At 42.3% G+C, this 19318-nt stretch overlaps 1 protein-coding gene across 3 annotated transcripts in view; it reads left to right on the top strand.

Annotated features, from left to right (window-relative positions):
* LOC110510444 (lipoma-preferred partner homolog) overlaps positions 1-19318 on the top strand; it is a 436781-nt gene that overhangs the window by 229802 nt on the left and 187661 nt on the right. The window lies entirely within an intron of this gene.

Raw genomic sequence — 19318 nt, forward strand, 5'->3', positions numbered from 1 at the left:
CAGTCAGATATAAACCAGTCAGTTATAAACCAGTCAGTTATAAACCAGTCAGATATAAACCAGTCATTATGGCACCAGTCAGTTATAAACCAGTCATTATGGCACCAGTCAGATATAAACCAGTCAGTTATAAACCAGTCATTATGGCACCAGTCAGATACAAACCAGTCAGTTATAAACCAGTCAGTTATAAACCAGTCAGATATAAACCAGTCATTATGGCACCAGTCAGTTATAAACCAGTCAGTTATAAACCAGTCATTATGGCACCAGTCAGATACAAACCAGTCAGTTATAAACCAGTCATTATGGCACCAGTCAGTTATAAACCAGTCATTATGGCACCAGTCAGTTATAAACCAGTCAGCTATAAACCAGTCAGATATAAACCAGTCAGTTATAAACCAGTCAGTTATAAACCAGTCAGTTATAAACCAGTCAGATATAAACCAGTCATTATGGCACCAGTCAGTTATAAAACAGTCAGATATAAACCAGACAGTTATAAACCAGTCAGTTATAAACCAGTCAGATATAAACCAGTCAGATATAAACCAGACAGTTATAAACCAGTCAGTTATAAACCAGTCAGATATAAACCAGTCAGTTATAAACCAGTCAGTTATAAACCAGTCAGATATAAACCAGTCAGATATAAACCAGTCAGATATAAACCAGTCAGATATAAACCAGTCATTATGGCACCAGTCAGATATAAACCAGTTAGTTATAAACCAGTCTGTTATAAACCAGTCAGTTATAAACCAGTCAGATATAAACCAGTCATTATGGCACCAGTCAGATATAAACCAGTCAGTTATAAACCAGTCAGATATAAACCAGTTATTATGTCACCAGTCAGATATAAACCAGTCAGATATAAACCAGTCAGTTATAAACCAGTCAGTTATAAACCAGTCAGTTATAAACCAGTCAGATATAAACCAGTCAGTTATAAACCAGTCAGTTATAAACCAGTCAGATATAAACCAGTCATTATGGCACCAGTGAGTTATAAACCAGTCATTATGGCACCAGTCAGATATAAACCAGTCAGTTATAAACCAGTCATTATGGCACCGGTCAGATACAAACCAGTCAGTTATAAACCAGTCAGTTATAAACCAGTCAGTTATAAGCCAGTCAGATTTAAACCAGTCAGATATAAACCAGTCAGTTATAAACCAGTCAGATATAAACCAGTCAGTTATAAACCAGTCAGTTATAAACCAGTCAGATATAAACCAGTCAGTTATAAACCAGTCAGATATAAACCAGTCAGATATAAACCAGTCAGTTATAAACCAGTCAGATATAAACCAATCAGTTATAAACCAGTCATTATGGCACCAGTCAGTTATAAACCAGTCAGTTATAAACCAGTCAGATATAAACCAGTCATTATGGCACCAGTCAGATATAAACCAGTAAGTTATAAACCAGTCAGTTATAAACCAGTCAGATATAAACCAGTCAGTTATAAGTCAGTCAGTTATAAACCAGTCAGATATAAACCAGTCAGTTATAAACCAGTCAGTTATAAACCAGTCAGATATAAACCAGTCATTATGGCACCAGTCAGATATAAACCAGTCATTATGGCACCAGTCAGTTATAAACCAGTCAGTTATAAACCAGTCAGATATAAACCAGTCAGTTATAAACCAGTCAGTTATAAACCAGTCAGATATAAACCAGTCAGTTATAAACCAGTCAGTTATAAACCAGTCAGATATAATCCAGTCATTATGGCACCAGTCAGATATAAACCAGTCAGTTATAAACCAGTCATTATGGCACCAGTCAGTTATAAACCAGTCAGATATAAACCAGTCAGTTATAAACCAGTTAGATATAAACCAGTCAGTATGGCACCAGTCAGATATAAACCAGTCAGTTATAAACCAGTCAGTTATAAACCAGTCAGATATAAACCAGTCATTATGGCACCAGTCAGATATAAACCAGTCAGTTATAAACCAGTCAGTTATAAACCAGTCAGATATAAACCAGTCATTATGGCACCAGTCAGTTATACACCAGTCATTATGGCACCAGTCAGATATAAACCAGTCAGTTATAAACCAGTCATTATGGCACCGGTCAGATACAAACCAGTCAGTTATAAACCAGTCAGTTATAAACCAGTCAGATATAAACCAGTCATTATGGCACCAGTCAGTTATAAACCAGTCATTATGGCACCAGTCAGTTATAAACCAGTCAGTTATAAACCAGTCATTATGGCACCAGTCAGATATAAACCAGTCAGTTATAAACCAGTCAGTTATAAACCAGTCAGATATAAACCAGTCATTATGGCACCAGTCAGTTATAAACCAGTCAGTTATAAACCAGTCAGTTATAAACCAGTCAGATATAAACCAGTCAGATATAAACCAGTCAGATATAAACCAGTCAGTTATAAACCAGTCAGATATAAACCAGTCAGATATAAACCAGTCAGATATAAACCAGTCATTATGGCACCAGTCAGATATAAACCAGTCAGTTATAAACCAGTCAGTTATAAACCAGTCAGTTATAAACCAGTCAGATATAAACCAGTCATTAATGCACCAGTCAGATATAAACCAGTCAGTTATAAACCAGTCAGATATAAACCAGTCATTATGTCACCAGTGAGATATAAACCAGCCAGATATAAACCAGTCAGTTATAAACCAGTCAGTTATAAACCAGTCAGTTATAAACCAGTCAGATATAAACCAGTCAGTTATAAACCAGTCAGTTATAAACCAGTCAGATATAAACCAGTCATTATGGCACCAGTCAGTTATAAACCAGTCATTATGGCACCAGTCAGATATAAACCAGTCAGTTATAAACCAGTCATTATGGCACCAGTCAGATACAAACCAGTCAGTTATAAACCAGTCAGATATAAACCAGTCATTATGGCACCAGTCAGTTATAAACCAGTCAGTTATAAACCAGTCATTATGGCACCAGTCAGATACAAACCAGTCAGTTATAAACCAGTCATTATGGCACCAGTCAGTTATAAACCAGTCAGATATAAACCAGTCAGATATAAACCAGTCAGTTATAAACCAGTCAGTTATAAACCAGTCAGATATAAACCAGTCATTATGGCACCAGTCAGTTATAAAACAGTCAGATATAAACCAGACAGTTATAAACCAGTCAGTTATAAACCAGTCAGATATAAACCAGTCAGATATAAACCAGACAGTTATAAACCAGTCAGTTATAAACCAGTCAGTTATAAACCAGTCAGATATAAACCAGTCAGTTATAAACCAGTCAGTTATAAACCAGTCAGATATAAACCAGTCAGATATAAACCAGTCAGATATAAACCAGTCAGTTATAAACCAGTCAGATATATACCAGTCAGATATAAACCAGTCAGATATAAACCAGTCATTATGGCACCAGTCAGATATAAACCAGTTAGTTATAAACCAGTCAGTTATAAACCAGTCAGTTATAAACCAGTCAGATATAAACCAGTCATTATGGCACCAGTCAGATATAAACCAGTCAGTTATAAACCAGTCAGATATAAACCAGTCATTATGTCACCAGTCAGATATAAACCAGTCAGATATAAACCAGTCAGTTATAAACCAGTCAGTTATAAACCAGTCAGTTATAAACCAGTCAGTTATAAACCAGTCAGATATAAACCAGTCATTATGGCACCAGTGAGTTATAAACCAGTCATTATGGCACCAGTCAGATATAAACCAGTCAGTTATAAACCAGTCATTATGGCACCGGTCAGATACAAACCAGTCAGTTATAAACCAGTCAGTTATAAACCAGTCAGATATAAACCAGTCATTATGGCACCAGTCAGTTATAAACCAGTCATTATGGCACCAGTCAGTTATAAACCAGTCAGTTATAAACCAGTCAGTTATAAACCAGTCAGATATAAACCAGTCATTATGGCACCAGTCAGTTATAAACCAGTCAGTTATAAACCAGTCATTATGGCACCAGTCAGATACAAACCAGTCAGTTATAAACCAGTCATTATGGCACCAGTCAGTTATAAACCAGTCATTATGGCACCAGTCAGTTATAAACCAGTCAGTTATAAACCAGTCAGATATAAACCAGTCAGATATAAACCAGTCAGTTATAAACCAGTCAGTTATAAACCAGTCAGATATAAACCAGTCATTATGGCACCAGTCAGTTATAAACCAGTCAGATATAAACCAGACAGTTATAAACCAGTCAGTTATAAACCAGTCAGATATAAACCAGTCAGATATAAACCAGACAGTTATAAACCAGTCAGTTATAAACCAGTCAGTTATAAACCAGTCAGATATAAACCAGTCAGTTATAAACCAGTCAGATATAAACCAGTCAGATATAAACCAGTCAGATATAAACCAGACAGATATAAACCAGACAGTTATAAACCAGTCAGATATAAACCAGTCAGATATAAACCAGTCAGATATAAACCAGTCAGTTATAAACCAGTCAGATATAAGCCAGTCAGATATAAACCAGTCAGATATAAACCAGACAGTTATAAACCAGTCATTATGGCACCGGTCAGATACAAACCAGTCAGTTATAAACCAGTCAGTTATAAACCAGTCAGATATAAACCAGTCATTATGGCACCAGTCAGTTATAAACCAGTCAGTTATAAACCAGTCATTATGGCACCAGTCAGTTATAAACCAGTCAGTTATAAACCAGTCAGTTATAAACCAGTCAGATATAAACCAGTCATTATGGCACCAGTCAGTTATAAACCAGTCAGTTATAAACCAGTCATTATGGCACCAGTCAGATACAAACCAGTCAGTTATAAACCAGTCATTATGGCACCAGTCAGTTATAAACCAGTCATTATGGCACCAGTCAGTTATAAACCAGTCAGTTATAAACCAGTCAGATATAAACCAGTCAGATATAAACCAGTCAGTTATAAACCAGTCAGTTATAAACCAGTCAGATATAAACCAGTCATTATGGCACCAGTCAGTTATAAACCAGTCAGATATAAACCAGACAGTTATAAACCAGTCAGTTATAAACCAGTCAGATATAAACCAGTCAGATATAAACCAGACAGTTATAAACCAGTCAGTTATAAACCAGTCAGTTATAAACCAGTCAGATATAAACCAGTCAGTTATAAACCAGTCAGATATAAACCAGTCAGATATAAACCAGTCAGATATAAACCAGACAGATATAAACCAGACAGTTATAAACCAGTCAGATATAAACCAGTCAGATATAAACCAGTCAGATATAAACCAGTCAGTTATAAACCAGTCAGATATAAGCCAGTCAGATATAAACCAGTCAGATATAAACCAGACAGTTATAAACCAGTCATTATGGCACCGGTCAGATACAAACCAGTCAGTTATAAACCAGTCAGTTATAAACCAGTCAGATATAAACCAGTCATTATGGCACCAGTCAGTTATAAACCAGTCAGTTATAAACCAGTCATTATGGCACCAGTCAGTTATAAACCAGTCAGTTATAAACCAGTCAGTTATAAACCAGTCAGATATAAACCAGTCATTATGGCACCAGTCAGTTATAAACCAGTCAGTTATAAACCAGTCATTATGGCACCAGTCAGATACAAACCAGTCAGTTATAAACCAGTCATTATGGCACCAGTAATTTATAAACCAGTCATTATGGCACCAGTCAGTTATAAACCAGTCAGTTATAAACCAGTCAGATATAAACCAGTCAGATATAAACCAGTCAGTTATAAACCAGTCAGTTATAAACCAGTCAGATATAAACCAGTCATTATGGCACCAGTCAGTTATAAACCAGTCAGATATAAACCAGACAGTTATAAACCAGTCAGTTATAAACCAGTCAGATATAAACCAGTCAGATATAAACCAGACAGTTATAAACCAGTCAGTTATAAACCAGTCAGTTATAAACCAGTCAGATATAAACCAGTCAGTTATAAACCAGTCAGATATAAACCAGTCAGATATAAACCAGTCAGATATAAACCAGACAGATATAAACCAGACAGTTATAAACCAGTCAGATATAAACCAGTCAGATATAAACCAGTCAGATATAAACCAGTCAGATATAAACCAGTCAGATATAAACCAGTCAGATATAAACCAGAAAGTTATAAACCAGTCAGATATAAACCAGTCAGATATAAACCAGTCAGATATAAACCAGACAGTTATAAATCAGTCAGATATAAACCAGTCAGATATAAACCAGTCAGTTATAAACATTGCTAGAAAACCAAGTATCATGTCTTTCCATACATTTTCAAGCTGATTTAAATCAAAACTGTAACCAAGCCACTCAGGAACATTCAATGTCATCATGGTAAAAAACCTCCAGTGTAAAATCATCCTTGTGTTTTAGGTTATTGTCCAGCTGAAAGGTGCATTTGTCTCCCAGTGTCTGGTGGAAAGCAGACTGAACCAGGTTTTATCTCCCAGTGTCTGGTGGAAAGCAGACTGAACCAGGTTTTATCTCCCAGTGTCTGGTGGAAAGCAGACTGAACCAGGTTTTATCTCCCAGTGTCTGGTGGAAAGCAGACTGAACCAGGTTTTATCTCCCAGTGTCTGGTGGAAAGCAGACTGAACCAGGTTTTATCTCCCAGTGTCTGGTGGAAAGCAGACTGAACCAGGTTTTATCTCCCAGTGTCTGGTGGAAAGCAGACTGAACCAGGTTTTATCTCCCAGTGTCTGGTGGAAAGCAGACTGAACCAGGTTTTATCTCCCAGTGTCTGGTGGAAAGCAGACTGAACCAGGTTTTATCTCCCAGTGTCTGGTGGAAAGCAGACTGAACCAGGTTTTATCTCCCAGTGTCTGGTGGAAAGCAGACTGAACCAGGTTTTCCTCTGCAATGTTTTTTATACCCCCCCCCCCCCGACCCACTAAAACAACTCCCTAGTCCTTCCCATTGTCAAGCCTACACATACCATGATGCAGCCACAACCATGCTTGACAATATGAAGAGTGGTGTTCAGTAATGTGTTGTGTTGGATTTGTCCCAAACATAAAACTTTGTATTCAGGACAAATTGTTAATTTCTTTGACACATTTTTTTGCCGTGTTTCTTTAGTGCGGTGAATATTTCTTATTCTGTACAGGCTTCCTTCTTTTAAATCTTTCATTTAGGTTGGTATTGTTGAGTAACTACCATGTTGTTGATCCATCCTCAGTTTTCTTCATTTCACAGCCATTCAACTCTGCAACTATTTTAAAAAATCACCATTGGCCTCATGATGAAATACCTGAGTGGTTTCCTTCCTCTCCGGCAACTGAGTTAGGAAGGACGCCTGTATCTTTGTAGTGACTGGGTGTATTGATACACCATCCAAAGTGTAATTAGTATCTTCACCGTGTTCAAAGGGATATTCAAGGTCTTATTTAAAAACATTGTTTTTTACCCATCTACCAATCGATTCCCTTCTTTGCAATGCATTGAAAACCATCCCTGGTCTGTGTGGTTGAATCTGTGCTTGAAATTCACTAAATTCAATAAGGGACCTTTCACATAATTGTATGTGTTGTGTACAGAGATGGGGTAGTCAATCAAAAATCTATTGAACATGGAATGAGTCCATGCGACTCATTATGTGATTCGTTTAGCATTTCAGCGTTTCATTTTTTTCTCTCTCATTCATTTGGAAAATGTTCTACAAACATAACAATAGGTTTGTGTGTAGATCAGTGACACATTTTAAATTCAGGATGTAACACAACAAAATGTGGAACAAGTTAAGGCCCTGTATGTGCAGTGGGGGAAAAAAGTATTTAGTCAGCCACCAATTGTGCAAGTTCTCCCACTTAAAAAGATGAGAGAGGGCTGCAATTTTCATCATAGGTACACTTCAACTATGACAGACACAATGAGGGGGAAAAAATCCAGAAAATCACATTGTAGGATTTTTTAATGAATTTATTTGCAAATTAATGGTGGAAAGTAACATGTTAAGGAGTGTGAAGCTTTGTGATTCAACCTTGATTCTACCTTGAGCTTTGTGAATTCTACCTTGATTCTATCTTGATGATTCAGCTTTGAGAATCCTACCTTGATGATTCAGCTTTGTGAATTCTACCTTGATTCTACCTTGATGATTCAGCTTTGTGAATTCTACCTTGATTCTACCTTGATGATTCAGCTTTGTGAATTGTACCTTGATTCTACCTTGATGATTCAGCTTTGTGAATTGTACCTTGATTCTACCTTGATGATTCAGCTTTGTGAATTCTACCTTGATTCTACCTTGATGATTCAGCTTTGTGGAATCTACCTTGATTCTACCTTGATGATTCAGCTTTGTGAATTGTACCTTGATTCTACCTTGATGATTCAGCTTTGTGAATTCTACCTTGATTCTACCTTGATGATTCAGCTTTGTGAATTCTACCTTGATTCTACCTTGATGATTCAGCTTTGTGAATTGTACCTTGATTCTACCTTGATGATTCAGCTTTGTATTTTTTACTACCTGCCTCTAAAGGATTCTACTGTTTAATCACCTTCATTTGGTATTGAGTCATTTGTGTGGCATGTTTACATCACACCGTAATGTGTCCTGCAGTGGAGACGGTGTATGTTTTTAGATATGTGAACTAATAATTCTAAATACTAACTCTTCTATACTACCACTATCTATTTTTATTTTTTTATTAAATTCATTTGATTTAGTGATTTTTTATTTTTTTAGTAGAGAATAATTGTTCTGTTCTTCAGTTGGATTGCTGTACTCTGTACTGTCACTTGAAGGAGAAATAGAGAGATAGAGAGAGAGAGAGAGAGAGAGAGGGAGAGAGAGGGAGAGAGAGGGAGAGAGAGGGAGAGAGAGAGAGAGAGAGAGAGAGACATAGAGAGAGAGACAGAGAGAGAGAGAGAGAGAGAGAGAGAGAGAGACATAGAGAGAGAGAGAGAGAGAGAGAGAGAGACATAGAGAGAGAGACAGAGAGAGAGAGAGAGAGACATAGAGAGAGAGACAGAGAGAGAGAGAGAGAAAGAGACATAGAGAGAGAGACACAGAGAGAGAGAGAGAGAGAGAGAGAGAGAGAGACATAGAGAGAGAGACAGAGAGAGAGAGAGAGAGACATAGAGAGAGAGAGAGAGAGAGAGAGAGAGAGAGAGAGGGCTGATCCAGTTAGACAGGGCAGTTTGTTTTAATGTGAGGGATAGAGGGAGATATTCGTTTGGTGGAGTTTCTCTCTATATACCTCGTTTTTAATGCACTTTATCTGCAAATGTGAGATAGTTCAAAACAGCCAGAGGTCTCGCCACATTCTGCAGAGGAGACATCTTTAATCATCTTTAATGTGCCTTATCTGGAACTCTTTCTTTAAGTGAGAGAGTGCTGATACCCTGGTTCGTGCCGGGGCCAAGGAGAGGAAATAGGAAGGGGATGGTTTTAATGTGAAGGATAGAGGGAGATATTCATTTGGAGCCTGGCGCTTGTTTCTGACTTGCTGTTTGCTACAGACAGACACTGAGTTAGAGAAGAGATTAGAGAGTGTTTCTGTCCCAAAATGTCCCCTATTTACTTTATAGTCCACTATATTTGACTAGAGCCCTGATCAGAAGTAGTGCACTATATTTGACTAGGGCCCCGATCAGAAGTAGTGCACTATATTTGACTAGAACCCTGATCAGAAGTCGTGCACTATATTTGACTAGAACCCTGATCAGAAGTAGTGCACTATATTTGACTTGAACCCTGATCAGAAGTAGTGCACTATATTTGACTAGAACCCTGATCAGAAGTAGTGCACTATATTTGACTAGAACCCTGATCAGAAGTAGTGCACTATATTTGACTAGAACCCTGATCAGAAGTAGTGCACTATATTTGACTAGAACCCTGATCAGAAGTAGTGCACTATATTTGACTTGATGACAGCTCTGCACACTCTTAAGTGAGTCCCAACGTTTGACTTGATGACAGCTACATGTTTTATATTTATTAAAGAGGATGGTCCTCCTCTTCCTCCTCTTCCTCCTCTGTACGCTTTGCTGCAGACTACCTTTCTACTGCCTGGGAATCTGCATTATATCCCTGATGACTGCAGTCACGCGGACACAGCCAGCTTCTCAAATTACATCATATTCCCTGGCCAAAAGTAGTGCACTATGTAGGGAATAGGGTGCCATTTGGGTCTGTAGTAGTGCACTATATAGGGAATAGGGTGCCATTTGGGTCTGTAGTAGTGCACTATATAGGGAATAGGGTGCCATTTGGGTCTGTAGTAGTGCACTATATAGGGAATATGGTGCCATTTGTGTCTAAAGTAGTGCACTATATAGGGAATAGGGTGCCATTTGGGTCTGTAGTAGTGCACTATGTAGGGAATAGGGTGCCATTTGGGTCTGTAGTAGTGCACTATATAGGGAATAGGGTGCCATTTAGTAAAATGAAACCCATTGACCTAACATGCAGTGGATGGGGGTCCATAAATCTCTTTCTGCAGTGTCTTTTCATACTGACGTCTGAGATGTCCTACTGTTCCTCTGTGGACACTGGTTGAACCCACGTTGTTTCCACGTCATTTAAAAAACAAATATGTTTCATCAAAATTAAAAACTGATTGGATTTGCAAATTTGCAATTTCATCAATCTTTTCTACCTTCATCAATCTTTTCTGTTGATCACGTTGAATTGACGTTAGCTGACAACTCAACCAATTTTAAGTAAAAAAAACTAGACGTTGAAATGACGTCTGTGCCCAGTGGGAGAGCCCTTGTGCTGCTGGTCTCTCTCCCCTTTCCCTCCCTTTCTCTCTCTCCCTCCCTCCCTTTCTCCCCCTCCCTCCCTCCCTTTCTCTCTCTCTCTCTCTCCCTCCCTCCATTTCTCCCCCTCCCTCCCTTTCTCTCTCCCCCTCCCTCCCTTTCTCTCTCCCCCTCCCTCCCTCGCTCCCTCCCTCCCTTTCTCTCGCCCACCCTCCCTCCCTTTCTCTCTCCCTCCCTCACTCCCTTTCTCTCTCCCCCTCCCTCCCTTTCTCTCTCCCTCCCTCACTCCCTTTCTCTCTCCCCCTCCCTCACTTTCTCTCTCCCTCCCTCACTCCCTTTCTCTCGCCCTCCCTCCCTCCCTTTCTATCTCCCTCCCTCACTCCCTTTCTCTCTCCCCGTCCCTCCCTTTCTCTCTCCCTCCCTCACTCCCTTTCTCTCTCCCCCTCCCTCCCTTTCTCTCCCTCCCTCCCTCCCTTTCTCTGTCTCCCCTCCCTCCATTTCTCCCCCTCCCTCCCTTTCTCTCCCTCCCTCCCTCCCTTTCTCTCTCTCTCCCTCCCTCCATTTCTCCCCCTCCCTCCCTTTCTCTCTCCCGCTCCCTCCCTCTCCCTCCCTCCCTCCCTCCCTCCCTCCCTCCCTCCCTCCCTCCCTCCCTCCCTCTCTCTCTCTCTCTCTCCCTCCCTCACTCCCTTTCTCTCTCCCTCCCTTTCTCTCCCTCCCTCCCTCCCTCCCTTTCTCTCTCTCTCCCTCCCTCCATTTCTCCCCCTCCCTCCCTTTCTCTCCCTCCCTCCCTCCCTTTCTCTCTCTCTCCCTCCCTCCATTCTCCCCCTCCCTCCCTCCATTTCTCCCCCTCCCTCCCTTTCTCTCTCCCCCCTCCCTCCCTTTCTCCCCCTCCCTCCCTTTCTCTCTCCCCCTCCCTCCCTTTCTCTCCCTCCCTCCCTCCCTTTCTCTCTCTCTCCCTCCCTCCATTTCTCCCCCTCCCTCCCTTTCTCTCTCCCCCTCCCTCCCTCCCTCCCTCCCTCCCTCCCTCCCTCCCTCCCTCCCTCCCTCCCTCCCTCCCTCCCTCCCTCCCTCCCTTTCTCTCTCCCTCCCTCCCTCCCTTTCTCTCTCCCTCCCTCACTCCCTTTCTCTCTCCCCCCTCACTCCCTTTCTCTCTCCTCCCTCACTCCCTTTCTCTCTACCCCTCCCTCACTCCCTTTCTCTCTCCCCCTCCCTCCCTCCCTTTCTCTCTCCCCCTCCCTCCCTTTCTCTCTCCCTCTCCCTACCTTTCTCTTGGAGCCCTACACAGGCAGGTATTTTAAGCCCTACCCATGCCCGTGAGGATCAAACCCCACAATACCCAGGACTGATTGCTTCTGTCAAATTGAAGGCCCTACCTGAACCCTAAATCAGAAATAACTTCCTCCGTTAGCTGCTCCTCTCTGTCTGTCCCTCTCTCCCTGCTCTGCTCACGCTGCACGCGCTCTGTGCGTGGCACGGCTTGTGTAGGTACTGTATCCATAGCAACGCCTCTGCTTGCCGTCCTCCTTATTGGTGAGACTGAGAGCCGAGCAGTTTTCTTCACTCTAAACTCCGACAAAACTCAATGAACGTTGTTATTTTTGGTAAAGCAATCTCCCCTGTGAACTCGGACAATGTTCTGATTTTATATTTTGATGAGATCGAAACACTAAATGATAGGTACTGTGCAGAGCACAAGCAAATGGTTCAGCTTCAAAATGTTGATGATCAATTTAGTGATATCCGATCCTTATCCGTACTCTAGTTATTGATGAAAAACTAATTTCTAGCCGACCCTAACCAGATGTATAATGTTAGGTCCCATTGGGTTCAGTCAGGTAGCAGAACTCCACTCTCTATCTCTCTCTCTCTCTCTCTCTCTCTCTCCTCTCTCCCAACTCTCTCTCTCTCTCTCCTCTATCCTCTCTCTCTTCTCTATCCTCTCTCCCAACTCTCTCTCTCTCTCTCTCTCTCTCTCTCTCTCCTCTATCCTCTCTCCCAACTCTCTCTCTCTTTCTCTCTCTATTTCTCTCTTGTTCTCTCTTTCTCTCTCTCTCTCCTCTATCCTCTCTCTCTTCTCTATCTTCTCTCCCATCTCTCTCTCTCTTTCTCTCTCTCTCTCTCTCTCCTCTCTCCCAACTCTCTCTCTCCTCTCTCTCTCTCTCTCTCAATTCAATTCAATTCAATTCAAGGGCTTTATTGGCATGGGAAACATGTGTTAACATTGCCAAAGCAAGTGAGGTAGACAACATACAAAGTGAAAATATAAAGTGAAAAACAACAACAATTAACAGTAAACATTACACATACAGAGGTTTCAAAACAGTAAAGACATTACAAATGTCATATTATATATATATATATATATATATATATATATATATATATATATATATATATATATATATATATATATACAGTGTTGTAACAATGTACAAATGGTTAAAGGACACAAGATAAAATAAATAAGCATAAATATGGGTTGTATTTACAATGGTGTGTGTTCTTCACTGGTTGCCCTTTTCTCGTGGCAACAGGTCACAAATCTTGCTGCTGTGATGGCACACTGTGGAATTTCACCCAGTAGATATGGGAGTTTTTCAAAATTGGATTTGTTTTCGACTTCTTTGTGGATCTGTGTAATCTGAGGGAAATATGTGTCTCTAATATGGTCATACATTGGGCAGGAGGTTAGGAAGTGCAGCTCAGTTTCCACCTCATTTTGTGGGCAGTGAGCTCATAGCCTGTCTTCTCTTGAGAGCCATGTCTGCCTACGGCGGAATTTCTCAATAGCAAGGCGATGCTCACTGAGTCTGTACATAGTGAAAGCTTTCCTTAATTTTGGGTCAGTCACAGTGGTCAGGTATTCTGCCGCTGTGTACTCTCTGTTTAGGGCCAAATAACATTCTAGTTTGCTCTGTTTTTTTGTTAATTCTTTCCAATGTGTCAAATCTGTTTGTTTTCTCATGATTTGGTTGGGTCTAATTGTGCTGTTGTCCTGGGGCTCTGTAGGGTGTGTTTGTGTTTGTGAACAGAGCTCCAGGACCAGCTTGCTTAGGGGACTCTTCTCCAGATTCATCTCTCTGTAGGTGATGGCTTTGTTATGGAAGGTTTGTGAATCGCTACCTTTTAGGTGGTTGTAGAATTTTACGGCTCTTTTCTGGATTTTGATAATTAGTGGGTATCGGTCTAATTCTGCTCTGCATGCATTATTTGGTGTTCTACGTTGTACATGGAGGATATTTTTGCAGAATCCCGCAATCTCTGCATGCAGAGTCTCAATTTTGTGTTTGTCTTGGTTGGTGAGCGGACCCCATACCTCACAACCGCAAAGGGCAATGGGCTCTATGACTGATCCCAACTCTCTCCCAACTCTCTCTCTCTCTCTCGCTCTCTCTTTCTCTCTCTCTCTCTCTCTCTCTCTCTCCCCTATATCCCCTCTCTCTCTCTCTCCTCTATCCTCTATCCCAACTCTCTCTCTCTCTCTCTCTCTCCTCTATCCCCTCTCTCTCCTCTATCCACTCTCTCTCTCCCTCTCTCTCCTCTATCCTTTCTCCCAACTCTCTCTCTCTCTGTCTCTCTCTCTCTCTATATATATATATCTCTCTCTCCCCTCTCTCTCTCTCTCTCTCCCCTCTCTCTCCTCTATCCTCTCTCTCCCTCTCTCCCCTCTCTCTCCTCTATCCTCCCTCTTTCCTCTATCCTCTCTCTATCCTCTCTCCCAACTCTCTCTCTCTTCTCTATCCTTTCTCCCAACTCTCTCTCTCTTCTCTATTCTCTCTCCCAACTCTCTCTCTCGCTCTCCCTATCTCTATCTCTACTCTATCCTCTCTCCCAACTCTCTCTCTCTCTCTCTCTCCCTCTATCCTCTCTCCCTCTCTCTCAATTCAATTCAATTCAAGGGGCTTTATTGGCATGGGAAACATGTGTTAACATTGCCAAAGCAAGTGAGGTAGATAATATAAACAATCCAAATTAGCAGTAAACATTACACATACAGAAGTTTCAAAACAATAAAGACATTACAAATGTCATATTATATGTATATTTACACAGTGTTGTAACAATGTACAAATGGTAAAGGACACAAGATAAAATAAATAAGCATAAATATGGGTTGTATTTACAATGGTGTTTGTTCTTCACTGGTTGCCATTTTCTTGTGGCAACAGGTCACAAATCCTGCTGCTGTGATGGCACACTGTGGAATTTCACCCAGTAGATATGGGAGTTTATCAAAATTGGATTTTATTTTTGAATTATTTTTCGATCTGTGTAATCTGAGGTTAGGAAGTGCAGCTCAGTTTCCACCTCATTTTGTGGGCAGTGTGCACATAGCCTTACATAGTCAAAGCTTTCCTTAAGGTTGGGTCAGTCACAGTGGTCAGGTATTCTGCCGCTGTGTACTCTCTGTTTAGGGCCAAATATAATTCTACTTCGCTCTGTTTTTTTGTTAATTCTTTCCCATGTGTGAAGTAATTTTCTTTTTGTTTTCTCATGATTTGGTTGGGTCTAATTGTGTTTCTGTCCTGGGGCTCTGTGGGGTGTGTTTGTATTTGTGAACAGAGCCCCAGGACCAGCTTGCTTACCTCTTCTCCAGGTTCATCTCTCTGTAGGTGATGGTTTTGTTATGGAAGGTTTGGGAATCGCTTTCGTTTAGGTGGTTGTAGAATTTATTAATGGCTCTTTTCTGGATTTTGATAATTCGCGGGTATCGGCCTAATTCTGCTCTGCATGCATTATTTGGTGTTCTACGTTGTACAAAGAGTTTATTTTTGCAGAATCCCGCAATCTCAATTTGGTGTTTGTCCTATTTTGTGAAATCTTGGTTGGTGAGCGGACCCCAGACCTCACAACCATAAACGCAATGGGCTCTATGACTGATTTAAGTATTTTTAGCCAGATCCTAATTGGTGTGTTGAATTTATGGGACCAGGACATTATTAACCCTGGTTTATGGATGGAGGGATGGGACCAGGACAGTATTAACCCTGGTTTATGGATGGAGGGATGGGACCAGGACAGTATTAACCCTGGTTTATGGATGGAGGGATGGGATCAGGACAGTATTAACCCTGGTTTATGGATGGAGGGATAGGACCAGGACAGTATTAACCCTGGTTTATGGATGGAGGGATGGGACCAGGACAGTATTTACCCTGGTTTATGGATGGAGGGATGGAGGGATAGGACCAGGACAGTATTAACCCTGGTTTATGGATGGAGGGATGGGATCAGGACAGTATTAACCCTGGTTTATGGATGGAGGGATAGGACCAGGACAGTATTAACCCTGGTTTATGGATGGAGGGATGGAGGGATGGGACCAGGACAGTATTAACCCTGGTTTATGGATCAAGGGATAGGACCAGGACAGTATTAACCCTGGTTTATGGATGGAGGGATGGAGGGATGGGACCAGGACAGTATTAACCCTGGTTTATGGATGGAGGGATGGGACCAGGACAGTATTAACCCTGGTTTATGGATGGAGGGATGGAGGGATGGGATCAGGACAGTATTAACCCTGGTTTATGGATGGAGGGATGGGACCAGGACTGTATTAACCCTGGTTTATGGATGGATGGATGGAGGGATGGGACCAGGACAGTATTAACCCTGGTTTATGGATGGAGGGATGGGACCAGGATAGTATTAACCCTGGTTTATGGATGGAGGGATGGGACCAGGACAGTATTAACCCTGGTTTATGGATGGAGGGATGGGACCAGTACAGTATTAACCCTGGTTTATGGATGGAGGGATGGGACCAGGACAGTATTAACCCTGGTTTATGGATGGAGGGATGGGACCAGGACAGTATTAACCCTGGTTTATGGATGGAGGGATGGAGGGATGGGACCAGTGCAGTATTAACCCTGGTTTATGGATGGAGGGATGGGACCAGGACTGTATTAGCCCTGGTTTATGGATGGAGGGATGGAGGGATGGGACCAGGACAGTATTAACCCTGGTTTATGGATGGAGGGATGGGATCAGGACAGTATTAACCCTGGTTTAGGGATGGAGGGATGGGACCAGGATAGTATTAACCCTGGTTTATGGATGGATGGGACCAGGATAGTATTAACCCTGGTTTATGGATGGAGGGATGGGACCAGGACAGTATTAACCCTGGTTTATGGATGGAGGGATGGAGGGATGGGATCAGGACAGTATTAACCCTGGTTTATGGATGGAGGGATGGGACCAGGACTGTATTAACCCTGGTTTATGACTGGAGGGATGGAGGGATGGGATCAGGACAGTATTAACCCTGGTTTATGGATGGAGGGATGGGATCAGGACAGTATTAACCCTGGTTTATGGATGGAGGGATGGAGGGATGGTGCCAGGACAGTATTAACCCTGGTTTATAGATGGAGGGATGGAGGGATGGGACCAGGACAGTATTAACCCTGGTTTATGGATGGAGGGATGGAACCAGGACAGTATTAACCCTGGTTTATGGATGGAGGGATGGGACCAGGACAGTATTAACCCTGGTTTATGGATGGATGGATGGGACCAGGACAGTATTAACCCTGGTTTATGGATGGAGGGATGGGACCAGGACAGTATTAACCCTGGTTTATGGATGGAGGGATGGAGGGATGGGATCAGGACAGTATTAACCCTGGTTTAGGGATGGAGGGATGGGACCAGGATAGTATTAACCCTGGTTTATGGATGGATGGGACCAGGATAGTATTAACCCTGGTTTATGGATGGAGGGATGGGACCAGGACAGTATTAACCCTGGTTTATGGATGGAGGGATGGAGGGATGGGATCAGGACAGTATTAACCCTGGTTTATGGATGGAGGGATGGGACCAGGACTGTATTAACCCTGGTTTATGGATTGATGGATGGAGGGATGGGACCAGGACAGTATTAACCCTGGTTTATGGATGGAGGGATGGGACCAGGATAGTATTAACCCTGGTTTATGGATGGAGGGATGGGACCAGGACAGTATTAACCCTGGTTTATGGATGGAGGGATGGGAGCAGTACAGTATTAACCCTGGTTTATGGATGGAGGGATGGGACCAGGACAGTATTAACCCTGGTTTATGGATGGAGGGATGGGACCAGGACAGTATTAACCCTGGTTTATGGATGGAGGGATGGAGGGATGGGACCAGTGCAGTATTAACCCTGGTTTATGGATGGAGGGATGGGACCAGGACTGTATTAGCCCTGGTTTATGGATGGAGGGATGGAGGGATGGGACCAGGACAGTATTAACCCTGGTTTATGGATGGCGGGATGGAGGGATGGGACCAGGACAGTATTAACCCTGGTTTATGGATGGAGGGATGGGACCAGGACAGTATTAACCCTGGTTTATGGATGGAGGGATGGGACCAGGACAGTATTAACCCTGGTTTATGGATGGATGGATGGGACCAGGACAGTATTAACCCTGGTTTATGGATGGAGGGATGGAGGGATGGGACCAGGACAGTGTTAACCCTGGTTTATGGATGGAGGGATGGGACCAGGACAGTATTAACCCTGGTTTATGACTGGAGGGATGGAGGGATGGGATCAGGACAGTATTAACCCTGGTTTATGGATGGAGGGATGGGACCAGGACTGTATTAACCCTGGTTTATGGATGGATGGATGGAGGGATGGGACCAGGACAGTATTAACCCTGGTTTATGGATGGAGGGATGGTACCAGGACAGTATTAACCCTGGTTTATGGGTGGAGGGATGGAGGGATAGGACCAGGACAATATTAACCCTGGTTTATGGATGGAGGGATAGGACCAGGACAGTATTAACCCTGGTTTATGGATGGAGGGATGGGACCAGGACAGTATTTACCCTGGTTTATAGATGGAGAGATGGGACCAGGACAGTATTAACCCTGGTTCATGGATGGAGGGATGGGACCAGGACAGTATTAACCCTGGTTTATGGATGGAGGGATGGGATCAGGACAGTATTAACTCTGGTTTATGGATGGAGGGATGGAGGGATAGGACCAGGACAGTATTAACCCTAGTTTAAGGGTTAAAGTAGTGCACTACCCTATGGGCCCTGGTCTAAAGCAGTGCACTACCCTGGTCTATAGTACTACTCTAACCCTATGGGCCCTGGTCTATAGTAGTGCACTACCCTGGTCTATAGTAGTACACTACCCTGGTCTATAGTAGTGCACTGCCCTGGTCTATAGTAGTACACTACCCCTATGGACCCTGGTCTATAGTAGTGCACTACCCCTATGGACCCTGGTCTATAGTAGTACACTACCCCTATGGACCCTGGTCTATAGTAGTGCACTACCCCTATGGACCCTGGTCTATAGTAGTACACTACCCCTATGGACCTTGGTCTATAGTAGTGCACAACCCCTATGGACCCTGGTCTATAGTAGTGCACTACCCCTATGGACCCTGGTCTATAGTAGTGCACTACCCTGGTCTATAGTAGTACACTACCCCTATGGACCCTGGTATATAGTAGTGCACTACCCCTATGGACACTGGTCTATAGTAGTGCACTACCCTATGGACCCTGGTCTATAGTAGTGTACTACCCTGGTCTATAGTAGTACACTACCCCTATGGACCCTG

This window comes from Oncorhynchus mykiss, chromosome 5, assembly GCF_057628025.1.
Source record: "Oncorhynchus mykiss isolate SJ-2025 chromosome 5, ASM5762802v1, whole genome shotgun sequence".
Taxonomy (NCBI): Eukaryota; Metazoa; Chordata; class Actinopteri; order Salmoniformes; family Salmonidae; genus Oncorhynchus; species Oncorhynchus mykiss.